General features: G+C 43.4%; 1 protein-coding gene across 2 annotated transcripts in view; it reads right to left on the reverse strand.

Annotated features, from left to right (window-relative positions):
• Positions 1-14602, reverse strand: part of SCAMP1 (secretory carrier membrane protein 1) — a 234782-nt gene that overhangs the window by 163286 nt on the left and 56894 nt on the right. The window contains exon 3 of one of the 2 annotated variants that reach the window (XM_069223372.1): positions 1066-1241. The exons of the other annotated variant lie outside the window; for it this stretch is intronic. The gene's annotated coding sequence lies outside the window, so the exon portion shown is untranslated. The remainder of the gene's footprint in view (positions 1-1065; positions 1242-14602) is intronic. 2 annotated transcript variants of the gene reach the window in all.

Genomic DNA, 14602 nt, shown 5'->3' on the forward strand with positions numbered 1-14602 from the left:
GCATTCTGAGTCATTTTGATTACTGCAATGCCTTATTTCTGGGTGCCGCAGTCTACCGTTTAGCATATTTGCTGCAAATCAAGGCAGCTGTGGCTAAAATAGCCTTAGCTCGACTCAGATTTTCTTCAACATCTCAGGCCCTGGCTGAGTTACATTGGCTTCTTGTTCCTGAAAGAGTTCTTTTTAAGGTAACATGCATCACATTTATGGCAGTTCGCAAGATTGGCCCTCATTTTCTTCAAAGAAGATTTAAAACGTAAGCACCTTCCAGAGTTTTGTAATCTTTCACAGGAAATCTTTGGGTGCCAAAATAAAAAAAAATCCAAGACTGGTGTTCAGGCGTTTTCAGTTAAAGCAACACAATACTGGAACAGCCTACTTCTCTCGCTTACTGCATTCCAGGATCTAATGTCCTTCAGGAAAGTTGGCTTTCCCCCATTTAATGTAGGACTATGAATGAGTTCTATTGGAGGGATTCGTTTGGACTAGCGCCACAATAAATGTTTCGGACACAACAGAGCTTTATACATTTTTTTTTCCTCAATATTCTGCGTGACCCCGTGCTTTAATTGGTAACAGGATCTATGTGCTGTATGACAGAGAAAGTGTTCAGGAGGAGATTTCAGGTTTTTAGAGGAAATTGTCAACAGGAAGTTTGGAAGAGGAGCGTAATAAAGAACTAGACAGTAGAGAGACAAATGGCCATGATTGAGGAAGAACAAAAGAGGAGATTCTGGAAGATAAACAAAAATCACTATAGTGCCCATAATGGATGATAAAAGAAAACAATATGGGCACGCAGATCTAAACTTGCATCCTATGACCTCCTGATCAGTGCTCTTCTCCTCAACACAAAGCATGTCTGTGCAGGTCACTCACATGTTAAGGCGTAAAACAATTTGTGCAGGCATCACCATACAGGGAACCAGATGACCTATGAAAGTGGAGCTTTCTATAAAAACTGTCTGTATTATCAATTTCAGGAGTGTGGGGACCAAATTAGATGTTCTGCCTTGGTCAAAATGGTGACCCCGTGCATCTAAATAAAAGCATATTCAGTATTACCTGAGAAAAGTCTTTCTCCACACTTTATTGGCTAGATCTTTAGGCAGGTTGAGTTTTCAGCATCCTTCTGGAGTCCCTTCACATCAGTATATATTAATTTCCTCATGTGCTCATAATTGGTCGGGAGGTCCTGTATTGGTTCTCCCCTCTTCACAGCCACATGTCAATGGGCTCTCCTGTAGATTAATCAGAAGATATAGGGACATATATTTGGAAATGATGCCATCAGAGCACATAGACAAAGATGCTGTATGCCCTAGATTTACCAACTAAGAATACAGAGTTTATTGATGTGGATGAGGCAAGGGGACGTAAGAAAGCTAAGTCAATGGATAGTGAGAAATGTGACAACATTGAGAGACTGGTATGCAGGAAGAAAAACTCAGGTGTTTTGCAGACTTATTGGAGGTAACTGATACACCAATAGGTCACTTCCTAGTACATGGTACACTAAAGTCAGCTGTCCAAAAGGAATGGGTATGAAGCAAGTGAACCACTTAGCATCAACACTGTCGCTCTGTTTTTTTTTTTTTTTTCACCCCCCCCCCGAAATGTATGGTTTTAATCTTTTCTGCATAACAGCCAATTTATATAGTGTTTAAACCAATATAAGGTAAATCAAACACTGCATCATCCAAGGGCCACCACCAAAACTACTACCTAGACAGAATGTTCAAAATATTTTTTTCTGCTGAGTAGATATGCTGTGGCTGTGTGTAGCTTTAAGCTTTTCTCCATCTTTTGCTTTGATCGTTTAACTTAGAAGTGTCATCCTTAGGGTTGTTGATTTCATATCTGTGCCTGAAATAGGTTGGAGCAGGATTCCTCCAAAATTCTTGAAATCAATTATTTTGAATTATGTAATCTTGACTGACAATCACATGGTAATCTGCTATTGATATTAAGATGCAAATTTAATTATGTTGGCTCCTGGCAGAAGGACAATATACACGGCAGTTGGCTTTAACATGAGTAAATACAAATTAAACAGGGTTGCGTGGTTTTCTGGTCTGCTGCTTCCCGATTCACTGTACAATGACCTCCACCTGAGAATCTGAGGAGAACAACATGATGCTACGTGGCTGCCACGCCCTGCGCCCAACCCCTTGTGAGTGCACAACCCTCTACCTTTAGTCATGCATCCCTGTTGTGACCGCATTGGTCGCTACCTTCCCGCTATCTGGCCAATGGGGTAGCCATTTTATTACGTTGGCAATATATACCCTATTAATTCTGTAGCAGTATTCTGGCAGTTGTAGTTTGTTTACAAGTTCAACTCTTTTTTTCACATAAGTGACTCATAACAATACCTAGCTGGCTCTTGTCTCTCCTATGCTTAACCCCCGCTTATCACTTCTTTCCTAGTTTACTCTGAACTGAGAACACGTCTGAGGAACAGATAGAGGACCGAATGGAGGATAGATTAGAGGGCATTATGAACAGAAGGCTTGAAAGGTTAATGGAAATCACTTGATGACACTTAATAAGAAATTGGAGGCCTTTACTAAGAAAAGTAATGTTTTAAGAAGCATTGAGCAGCCTGAGGGTTCAGGATGGGTAATTAAGACACAAAGGAAAAGAGCGCCTGCTGATAAAACAGCTTCAAAAGCAATTAAGTTTAAAAAAAACTACAGGGCGGATCTCACACACAACTGGCGGTGACAGGACTAGTACTTCAGGCATTACAGATGGGCAGGAAAAAGGCCCAGATGTTCCCATTTCAATTGACAGTGATAAGGCTTTTGAGTCCAAGATTGATCTCTTACTCCTCTGATTTAGACTCGGATCACGAGGATATCGAACTCAATAGAAAGGCAATGAGAAGAGGCATCCAAGGCCTCGGGCCCAAGATGGGCATTGTCAACCCCCTGGAAGATGATATGTTTGATCCCCTCCTCATTAAGCACCCACTATCTCCTGAATAGGTTCAGTCTCACCATGTCACTGATTATATAGCCTTCTGGTTCAGAAGAGAGATCTCCCCCTCCAAAGGAGGCTAGATCTCATTTGAGATCGGAGTGCCCCTGCCCCTCCCTTCCTGACAAAGTTGCAACAACTCCAGAATTAGATGCCAAGGTGGGGTCATTTATTAGCAAAAACAGCAAGGATCCTAGGAAAGGACTTGACACTGGCTTGAAATCTTGCCAGGATCAGCTGCTGGACCTTATTGGTCCTCGGACTAAAATGTTTGAGATGGACAAGGAGGCCTGTCTCAACCAGACATTAGAGGATCTCAAGGAATTGTGCCAGTGTGCTGAAAAGTCCATCTGCCTCTTGGGAAATGCAAACACTGCTCTCTCCAATGAGAGAGAAGGGAAAGCATGCTCCTCAGGATCGATTGCACACCGATCAAACTGTTCAAACATGGAAGAGAGCCCTTCCGCACAGGGACATCTCTTTGGATATGACTTTATTAAAGACATGGCCAAGTGTGTAGGAGTTTTTATCTCCACCCAAAAGTTGCAGAAGGACATTAAAAGGGTTTTCCAGGACAGGGTTTTTGGTAGGGCTGGAAGAACGCGGAGTCAGTTCCTCACCCGAGGTCAAGCTTCATCCAGACCCATCCTGGGATGTGGCAGCCAGTTCACCTAGACGAGCTTTGAATCCCACCAGGTCTTCTATCCCCAAAGACAAAGGACCCGTAGCAGGTTCCCCAGAGGAGATCAGAGGCAAAGACGTTTTTATGCAGGAAAGAGTTTCAAGAGACCCTTTACTTAGCCCTACAAAGGTGGGAGGCAGGTTGGCCCAATTTTGTGGCAACTGGAAGTCAGTGACACAGGATCCCCGAGTCTTGGATATTGTCACAGGATACAAGCTGGAGTTTAGAGATCTCCAAGTCCAGGTGAAGACATCTCTAAAAGATGAGGTTTCCAGAGGAAGACTCAAGGTTGGTGATGGAGGGGGGGGGGAGGATTTATTGACCAAAGGGGCTATTCAGGAGGCCTCAAGCCCAGGTACAGCTTTAGTCAGCAATATTTTGTTGGTCGAAAATAAAGCCAAAAGGTATGAGACTAGTAATAAATGTGAAAGACCTAAACGAGTCGGTGGTCTACCACCACTTCAAAATGGAGGGGATTTACCTGTTGAGGGACATCCTGAGAAAAGGGGACTGGTTAATAAGGTTAGATCGCAAGGATGCAAATTTAACCATTCCAATTTGGCATCCTCACCAGAAATTCCTTCAGTTCACCTGGAAGGGAAAGCTTTGGGAATTTTGCAGTCTAACATTTGGCCTTTCCTCAGCACACCTTGGTGCTTCACAAAATTCTTCGTCCTGTAGTGACCTGGCCCCAGGCAAGAGGAGTAAGGCTAATTATCTACTTGGATGATATTCTAATAATGAGTCAATTCAGGGAGGTGGTTTCCAATCATACAGTAATAACATAACTACTATACCACCTGGGCTTTGTAATAAACCAAGGGAGTTAAGGAAACTGTCAGTGTGAAAGGAAATTCCACTAAGGTTTTTGGCAAGGATTCTGGGCCTCTAATCCTCCACAAATCTGGCAATATTTCTGGGTTCCTTATACTATCGGGCCCTCCAATGACTCAAAGTGAAATGTTTACGGACCAATTGGTTGTACTCCGAAATGTCTTTTGATCAGGAATCAAGGGAGGAGCTGTTGCGGTGGCTCAAGAATGCAGAAGGATGGAACAGCAGGGCCATTTCTGGGGAGGAACCAGAAATAGTAATGGAATCAGATGCCAGTTTAGAAAGAAGGGGGGCAAGAAGTGGGAACTCATCCACCGGGGGTCAGCTGAAGAGAGGAAGTTACAAATCAACTGCTTGGAATTGGTGGCAGGTTCGTTTGTAATTTGTTGTTTTATCAAAAGTATGATGAGATGCTGTGTGATGCTAAGAATGGACAATGTGTCAGCGGTGAGGTACATCAACAAGATGGGTGGCCCTCAATCAAATAGTCTTGCAGATTTACGGAAACACTTCTGGGGTACTGTTTGAGCAAGGGAATTTCTGTTGTGGAGGAACATATTCCTGGGTTAAGCATTGGTGTGGTGGATTGGTTTTCTCAGAACGTCAAAGATCCCAGCAACTGGAGGTTGAACAGGAAGATATTTTTGAGTATTCAAGACAGATAGGGTCCTTTTGGGGTGGACCTCTTTGCAGACAGGATGAACACACAGCTGACAAGGTTGTACAGTTGGAGGCCAGACCCTCAGGCTTCAGGGGTAGACCCCTCCCTTCAGCATTGGAGGGGCTTGGCGCTCTACACTTTCCCTCCATTTGCCATGCTACCAAGAGCCCTCTGGCATTTTCACAGACACAGGGAAACCGTTGTGGAGATAACACCAGTCTGGAGATTGTAAGCCTGGTTTCCAATCATATTGGAGAGGATTGTGGACTTTCCTAGCCTAATACCAACGTTCAGGGAAGTAAATTTAGGACCAGGAGGTGGAAGATCACCCTCAAACAGGGTCTGCTGTTTCTGATGGTCTGGAGGATTTCAGGAGACAATGGTAAGTCCCAGGGCTTTTGGCAGACACTTTCCGACTCATATCAGAGTCGTGGGCATCTGGGACACAGAAAGCATATCAACTGGCTTCAAAGAAATGGGTATGTTGGAGTGTTCGACGGAATTATGATCCAGTTTCAACTGATCTAGTGCATATGATTATCTGTTAGAGTTGTTGGCCTCAGGTTTTTCTTCGAATACAGTAAATGTTTACAGATAAGCTACAGCGGCCGGTCAATGCTTGGTGGATGGAGTATCTGTGGGCCAAAATTTACTGACTATGAAAATCATGCAAAGTATGCAGGTTTTGACCCCGCCTACAGCCAAGTACACTTCCTTATGGGACATTAGGGATGTCTTACAAGTTTTGACAGGATCCTGTCACTAAAACATCTCTCTTACAAGCTATCAGCTATGCTTGGGGACATTTAGACGAGCTTAGGATGCAAGAGATTTAGATGTCATTAGCAAGGCCTACCAGCCTGAGGGAGTCTGTTTTTTTTATATTAAAAGAAAAACAGACTGTCAACCTCGGTTTTCTATCCCTACTTTGAGTCAAATAAAAGACTTTGGACCTCATGAACCTGGTGATCTCATGACTGCCAGGCTCACGGTGCCGATTGGACCGTCGCCAATGCGACAATACGAGCGCCATATTACCGTCAGGATTAGTTGTCCCGGTGGTCCTAATCCACCAGGGTAGTAGCAAGCAGCCGGCGCTGCCCTCGGAATTACAACTATGTTCTCCGCCAGTGATTTCATCGGGATTTCACCCAATGAAAAGGCTGGAGGAGAAAGGGTGCAGAAGGCCCCAGGGGGAGCCATGCATTTGGCATGGGCAGTGCAGGGGCCCCCCGGCCAGCACAGTTGCAATGTTCACTGGCTGCAGCGCAGACAGTGAAAATTGCAAGGGTGCTGGTGCACCCTGCTCACTGCAACATTGCTGCCTGCTGTATTACGAGCCTGAGACAATGGTGTGTAGGCCATTTCCCGCCAGTCCAGTGGGTGGAAACCGAGGTTTCTGCTCACTGACCCAGCGTGAAACTCGTAAAGGCCCCAGCGGGAAGGCAGCCACAATGGCACCAACCTACCTGTCGAAATTTCGGCAGACGGTCTTTTCCGGCCACCAAAATTGTAATGAAGCCCTTTGTGTGATGAAATGCTTGAAAGAGTACGAGAGGAGAACTGTAAGTTAGAGACAGAATGTGGCACAGTGGTTGATTTCATACAGATGACCTCAAAAGGCTGCCTTTCCCCCCGCTTTAGCGAGATTGGTGAAAGTGGTTTTGAGTGAGGCTGGTGTGGGGATAGCACTAGATTTGTGGTTCACTCCCTTGGAGGTGGTAGGGGGTGGGGAATGTAGGTCTCTAAAGCTTTTGTCTCAGGAGGTGGTTTGCAGGATATCCTTAGAGGGGTGGATTGGTCAGACAAGAGTATGTTCAAAAGTTCCTATTTCAGATCTGTCACAAACTCAACTGATAATGTGTTAACAGCACATTAAACTTGCATAATGTTAGCCTCCATGTCCTAACAAAATGTACATTTGTTACAGCCTGGTGGGCAGAAATCTGGATTTTGTTAGTGACACAGAGGCTAAGATTATCCCACCACTTTAATACCCTCCCTAACGGAATAGTGTAATGTATTATTGTCTAAACTTAAATGTTTTTCTTTCAGAAGAAGTGCATGCCTCTGATTCAGGATTCTGAAGATGGCAACGCGTTGGATTTTATACCTTAAATGGAATGTTCTTGAAGTTCTAAATTATTGTAATTGTTGAAGCTGTGAGCAGGCTGTAATGCTATTTGTATTTGACCACCAACTCCATCTTGATCACTGACTCCATTTTGTGCTCAGTCTCAGGTGCCGTCACAGTGGTGGTGCAGGTATTTTTCCACAAAGCTTGTTTTCTACACTGAAAGTGTTTTTGCTCTTCTCACCAAAGCAGGAATAATATTGTGGGGGATGTGGAGCTGATATGAGTGTACCAGGGTGAGAATGCTTTCAGCAGAGAAAGGTGCATCTCTGTCTCAGGAAGGCATGTTGGGGCCTGGTCAGTTCTTTTGCGTGTTCGACACAGACCAAGTATAGCCAGCATTTGCAGTCAATAACTGAAGGGAGAGGTTGATTGCTAGAATCTTCCTCTTGAGTTAATTTAAACTATATAAAGCAGGGAAAACTGAGCAATGACAGATGAGCTCATTGCCCAATAAGGTCCCTCTGGGGGAAGTTCTACTGTCTCAGCCTCTCAGGGTTCACCAGCTTTATGCTGGCAAGGCAGGGAAGATGATGATGGATTCAACCCCCATGGTGATGCACTGTTATTCTTTAAAAAAAAATATATATAACATGACAATATATAATATGACAATGCACCTAAGAGGGTGAAAGACTTTTATATTTTTCTCTGCTGAAGAAAGGATGAACCTAGAAACACGTGTCCAGAGATGATTTTATTACCTAAGGCCTGGAATAATGAAACTGCTTAAAGAATTCACTGTGAGTTGCTGACTTTGCTTTTTCTTCCCGTTTATATAACCTGTTGGGAGTGCGCTTTCACATGAGGACAACTTAGTTTTTGATAGATAGATATATATATATAGATATATATACACACACACATACACATATATATATTATTTTTTTTCACATATTCACTGCATATATTCATTATTGATGTATTGCACTTTTTCTGTCTGTCAATGTTTAACTGCTGTGAGTATTTTTGGCAATTACACATGTTTTATTGCATTCAAGTTAAATGCTTACGTTCATATTTCCGTGTGCTTTTATTGGATATCTGGGAAGTGCCTTAATAAACTCATTATTCAAACTAAGAGTGCTACATTCCTTGGCACCGTTGCCTCTCAGTTCAAAGCAAAGCAGAACAATTTGGAGTAGTTGTTTGCAGGATACGCAAGTTTTAAAAAGTGAAAATGTTTGGTAAAAAGTCAAAGGCAGTTTTCCAGGTGCCAAAAGACATAGCAGGGTGGGAAAAAGAAACCTATGATGCTCTTCCAGATGAATGGGCGTGTGGTGCAGGGTTATGTGAAAATTGTGGATGCAGAACTAACAAAAGAATTAACTTGTTTGCAAAAAATGCCAGTAGAGAAGGGACATGATTTATCTATCTTAAGCAGACGGGCTGAATCCTGTTTTCTCCTTATAGAAAAATAGATGAGAAACGTGCTCAGTTAGAACAAGAAAATCAGCAATTGGAGAGGCATCTAGTTGAAGCCAAGAATAACTCAACTATGTGGTCCTGTCAGAATAAATTACTGCAAGATAAAGTTGATACTTATCAGTCTGTCGCAGTGAAAGCTGCTGTGCGTTTCGCACAATATAAGTATAAGAAACGCCGGCGGACAGTGAATAAAAGGAAGGTTCATTTAGCCATTGCTAAAGTAGGGCTAGACTGGAATCTGGATGCTTGGGATGCAACTATTTGGGATTCCACAGATTTTTCTGATTCTAGTGAGAATAGTGCTGTTCACAGCGAGGCAGATGAACAGAAAATAATTCAGGCGTAGCCCATACACTGACTGAAGTTACAGCCTGGACCCCAGTACCCTGTTGGAGGGCTGTTATGGACTATCTAGAGGATTGAACACTACAATAAGTAAATGATATAATAGACAGATATCTAGGAAAACATCACTTACATGGATGGTGTAATTATTTGGCACAAGAGCTTCTGGAGTAATGCCAGATATAGGAGATGCTCCTACGTTTTACATACTTAGTACTGATACCACTGTATAGGAGCAGTATAGGGGCCATCAGGGTAACCAGAAGATCACCTTACTGCAGCTTGCAGTCATAGGATGTGACCATTAGTTTCCTACAGAGTCAGACTGGCAGCAAAATGACATGCCCGTGTATTCATTAAGAGATGCAATGTAGAGAATTAAGGAGGAGGTAATGAAAACTGCTATTTTTCTGGGTGATGCTCACCGTCTGTTAGACGGATCACTCTGTGTCGGTGTGAAACAAGATAATTCACTTTACTCCTCCAGCCTACAAACATGTGATAATGACACTATTAATCAATCAGACAGGTAATCCTTTAAAGGATGTGCTGGAGGCAGTTTGTGAGTTAGGCAAGTTTGGAGGCTGGATGAAACCTGAGGGACCCTCGCGGTCTGAAAGTCATGCAGATAATAACAGTACCTAGGAGAGATGTGTTTATGGCATTACTGAAGGATGGTGTCAACAAAGAACAGATTGATGGGATAGAAACCAATAGTCTGTGGGAGATGTACTACAAGTGAAGGCTGGACAGAAAGGAGGGGAGTAGAAAAGTAAATAAGCAGGAGAATAAATAAGTGAATCAGGGCAAGTCACAGATGCAGGAAGAAGGAAAAGAAAGAGAAAAATGTTTCTGCAAGGGGGAAGGAGGAGGAAGATTTGAATACTGACTGGTTGACTGAGGAAAAAACAGAGAAGGGGAGGAATCTCCTCACAGATGAGAGCATATATCCAGACCGGACTTGGGCAAAAGTTGACAGGTTTAAATCAGATTAGGAAATAGGCCAAATTCCGGTATAGGGATGGGCTTGCAAAGATAACAGCCCCCACGTTGATTTAGAAATTCACTGGAAGAATAAAAAATAAAAAAATTCAAAAGGTTTGGGCCTTGGTGGCCACTGGAGCGCAGGCCTCTTTAATATGTAGAAATCCCAAACAGTTTACGGGTCAGCACTACACCATCACAGGGTTGGGTGGAAAGCAAACCCCAACAGTGCAGACTAATGTTCATATGAAAATAGGGAGAATACCTAAAAGAGAATACACGGTTTTGATTGTGCCCCTCCTACAGTATATACTAAGAATTGACATTCTGAAGGGGATGACTTTATTTGGATGATGGTTGTCATCAATATGGATCAAAGAGATACACTTGAGTGGCAGCAGTGAGGGTGGGTGATCTAAAGACACCACCAGTGAAGGTGCCCCAGCAACCAAGGTGGTTTGTTTGAAATAGTACTGAATTCTGGGACAGCATGAGGAGATAAGTTAAGACTATACAGGATTTGATGGAGGCAGGAGTGGTGCCCCCCCCCCCCTCTCCCCTCCACCCCCCCCCCCCCCAGTCTCCAATGAGTGGAACAATCCCTTGTGGCCCGTTGGCATATCGGATGGGAGCTACAGAATGACAATCAATCATCACAAACTGAACAAATATACACCCCCCTCCGACCGATGCAGTCGCAGACACCATCACTTGGATTGAGAGGATACAAAAACATAAAAGGAACTTGGTATGCAACTATAGCTATTCTCTCTTTTCCAAACCTTTGGCCCCTGAGAGTCAGGAGCAATTCTCATTTTCACACGGCAGAAGACAATTGAAGATGTTAAGGCTTCATGTGGGGTATGTACACAGCCCCACCATCTATCACCGGCTCGTGGCAGAACACATGGGTGAAGTATCTTTCATTCCAGGGGTGCAGTTGTCTCATATTGATGATGCAATGATTCAGAGAGAAACGCAAGAACAGGTGCTAACTCAGTTGGACAGGGTTGTGGAACTTTTGCAGAGCAAAGGGTGGATGATCAGTCAAGATAAGACGCAAGGACCCTCTCAAAATTTGAAGTTTCTAGGAATTCAGTGGAATTCGGGACATAGGGAGGTGTTGCAACAGGTAAAACAAAAGATACTAAACTTTGTCACACCCCGTAATAAGTTGGAGACTCAGCAATTCATTAGATTGTTTTGTTTTTGGAGACAGCGCATCCCTCCCTTAAGTCAGATTTTGGCCCCTTTGTACAAAAGGACTAGAAAAAAGCACGCGTTTGAATGGAGAGCAGCAGAAGCGTGCCTTTGAATTGGCAAAGAGGCGATTCAACAGGCGTTAGAGGGGTGTCTACTATACAGGAAGGAGACTGAGTTACATGTAACCGTTTAGGGACAATATGCAAATTGGAGTATGTGGCAAAAACAGGGAAGAAAAAGGGTGCCCCTGCGTTTCTGGATCAAAAAGCTACCAGATGTTTGAGAGCGATATACTCTTTGAGAAACATTTACTAGCGAGTTAATGGGCTTTAGTGGATATGGAGCAAATGACCCTAGGTCATAATGTAATTCTGAAACATGAGATTCCAATAATGCAGTGGATGATGAGTTCACCTAAAACTCACCTGCTAGGACATGGTTAAGAAGCCAGCTAAAATGGAAACTGTACACATAGGACAGGGCCAAGTGGGACCACCAGGGACAGCGGCCCTGCATGAACAGGTGGCACAGGCCCCCATGCAGAATGATGAGATGGTGCAGGAGGTGCCAGAGGTAAAAGTCACCTGTAAAGTGGGGTGAGCTATTTGAATCCTTGTCTCGAGGATGGGATGCATGTATGGTTCACCAATGGTTCAGCCAAGTATTTGGGGGCCAAAAGACATTGGAAGGCAGTGTCGTAACCCAGTCACCAGGAAACTGCTTTCCACTACATGAAAGGGGAAGAGTAGTCCATACTCAAAATTGGATGCTGAATATCAATTGTTAAAACAGGAACTTCCTGGGACATGCTACATTTACACTGATTCTTGGTCCACTGCCAATGGGTTAAGCCACCTGGCTTCCCACATGGCATAAAGATAACTGCCAAATACATTCTAAGGAGATGTGGGGAAAAGAATTATGGCAGGAAATTTGGAAAATGCTAAATCAAAGTACAGTTAATGTGTACCATGTAGATGCACACTGTCCCACTAATTCACTAGAACGATGGCTCAATTCCTTTGAAGAAGACAACGTCAGAATCTCAGATTTGGGCACACCAACAATGTGGACATCTGGGAGAGAAGGCAACTAACAGGTGGGCAGAGATTAGAGGGAGGCACATTCCCCTAGACTTGATAAAAAACAGTGAGCATGCAGTGTCCTGTTTGTCAACACACACAACAGAGATCTATCCTGCAAACTGTCAGAGGTCAGTTGGGGAGAGGGAAGTTGTGGCAGCAGATATGGCAGATTGAGAACATTGGGCCACTACCAAATAGTTGCGGGTGTCAATACGCTTGCACGGTGGTGGATACCTATTCTGGATGTTACCCACAAGCTGCATGACTGATTGAATGAATGGCTTATTGAAAGCCCAATTACAAAAACTCGCGGATGGTATCCTGAGAAATTGGAGAGATCATTTGAATGAGGCCTTGTTGGTACTTTAGAATAGACCCTTGACAAATGCAGAAACAGCATTCATGCCAACGTTAACTCAAGCATTACAGATACTGCTCCATGTTGCAACCAATACTATCATGAGCCACACCAGAATGTGGCGGTCTTGATTTGCCGGTCTTGATTTGCAGGTCTTGAAAATGTACAGATGGAAACCAAGAGACATGTACTGGAATACAAATTCCCCCACAACACTTTGGATCGATTACTCCTCGATATGGGTTGGCAATCAAAAGGTATTCAGGTTTTGGGGTAGTGATTGATGCAGACTACCAAGGAGAACACAAAGTTAGCCTACTGAACAGTGGAGACGCTTATTTGATAATACAACCTGGAGTCAGAATTGCTCAGATAGTTATCATTCCTAGCATGATTGATGTGTATGCAGCAATAGTTAAAAAGAGGACTTCCCCAGCACTTCTTGCAGTATGTGAGGAGGGAGATTTTGGTTCGACTGACAAAAATCCTGGTGCTAAGGTGTGGGTAGAATCCCCAAATCGTCCTCCTAAACCAGCAGAAATTATAGCAAACCCCAAGGACAACGTCTTGTTAGTCATGAAACCAGGACAGGAAAAGTGGGAGCACATACCGGCTGATAAATGTTATTTGCAAGAATGACCAAACTGGTGTCTTTCACAGATCATAAAACAAGATGTCTCTGTGCTGATTGTGCCGTATGGTCTGTGTTAGGGCGTGTCCGAGTGGGGGTCAGGAAGGACCGAAAGCCCCCAGCTCCGAAGTGACTGACCAACCGCACTGATTGACAACTTTACTGCACCAAAATTAGAACGTTTGGATTCATCAGGCACGCACCCCATGTTCAAAAGATCGGATTTCTGCATGACAAATATGAAAAGTACCGTTAATGTTATCTCAACGTGTTTAGTCGCCATACCGACTCCAGCAAGCATTTTGCTGCAAATCGTTTATGCCACCTACCAAGAGGGAGCTGTGCAAAAAAGTGATATGTTGACACACTTCACACCCTACGAGTACTGTAGGTTTTGCTAAGAGACAACGGACGAAAAATAGAATAATCTCACATACGTGAGACACCTACAACATTACTGACGGAGACGTCTGCTATAACCTAACCTGTGACACTCACAAAAGTGGAAAGGGTGCTCAAATGTGCCTTGAAGCAACAATGGAGTCTCCTCAAGAGATCCCTTGGGAACAACAAGTGCTGTCTCTACAACGAAGCGATAAATGTCATCAACAGCATGTCTTATGAACCCATCATGACTGTCTCCAGTCACATCAAACATGTTAAATTACCTGTGAGGTGGTTGTTCTCTTGTGGAACACCACCTATACGTACATTACTGCCAATATAACCGGAGGACCGTGTGCTTTCACGTGGTTAGGCTTATGATGTTTCCATTTCACTCTGTAATACATACCTGACACATCAGAGAAGCAATTCAACTAAGCAAAGACTGACTCAGAAATTCAGTTATTATCTTATTCAAAATATGTGAGCTTAAGCATTTCTATACTGTAGTAGGAGATCCAGGATTAGCTGTTTATAATACAAGAGTTATTAACAAACTAGCATGATTGATGGTTAAAACTGCTAAAGCAATAGATGTGTGGTTTATAGAGTTATTATTACACATACGAGGTACTAGAAAAGCTGCACTGCAAAACAGGTCAGCCATTGACTACTTTCTTCTGAAACACGACCGTGGTTGCTCAGAATTTGAGAGCATGTGCTGCTTTAACTTGTCAGACCATTCTAATTCCATCCAGTCCCATATTAAAGCTTTACATGAATTTGTGAAAGGAGTGAAAAGAGATGTAGCTAAAGGGTGGTGAGACTGTTTTTTTAGCTGGTTGCTCGATTTTGGGCCATTGCGTACGATTTGGGGTGGAATACTCATAA

This window comes from Pleurodeles waltl, chromosome 1_1 (genome assembly GCF_031143425.1).
Source record: "Pleurodeles waltl isolate 20211129_DDA chromosome 1_1, aPleWal1.hap1.20221129, whole genome shotgun sequence".
NCBI lineage: Eukaryota > Metazoa > Chordata > Amphibia > Caudata > Salamandridae > Pleurodeles > Pleurodeles waltl.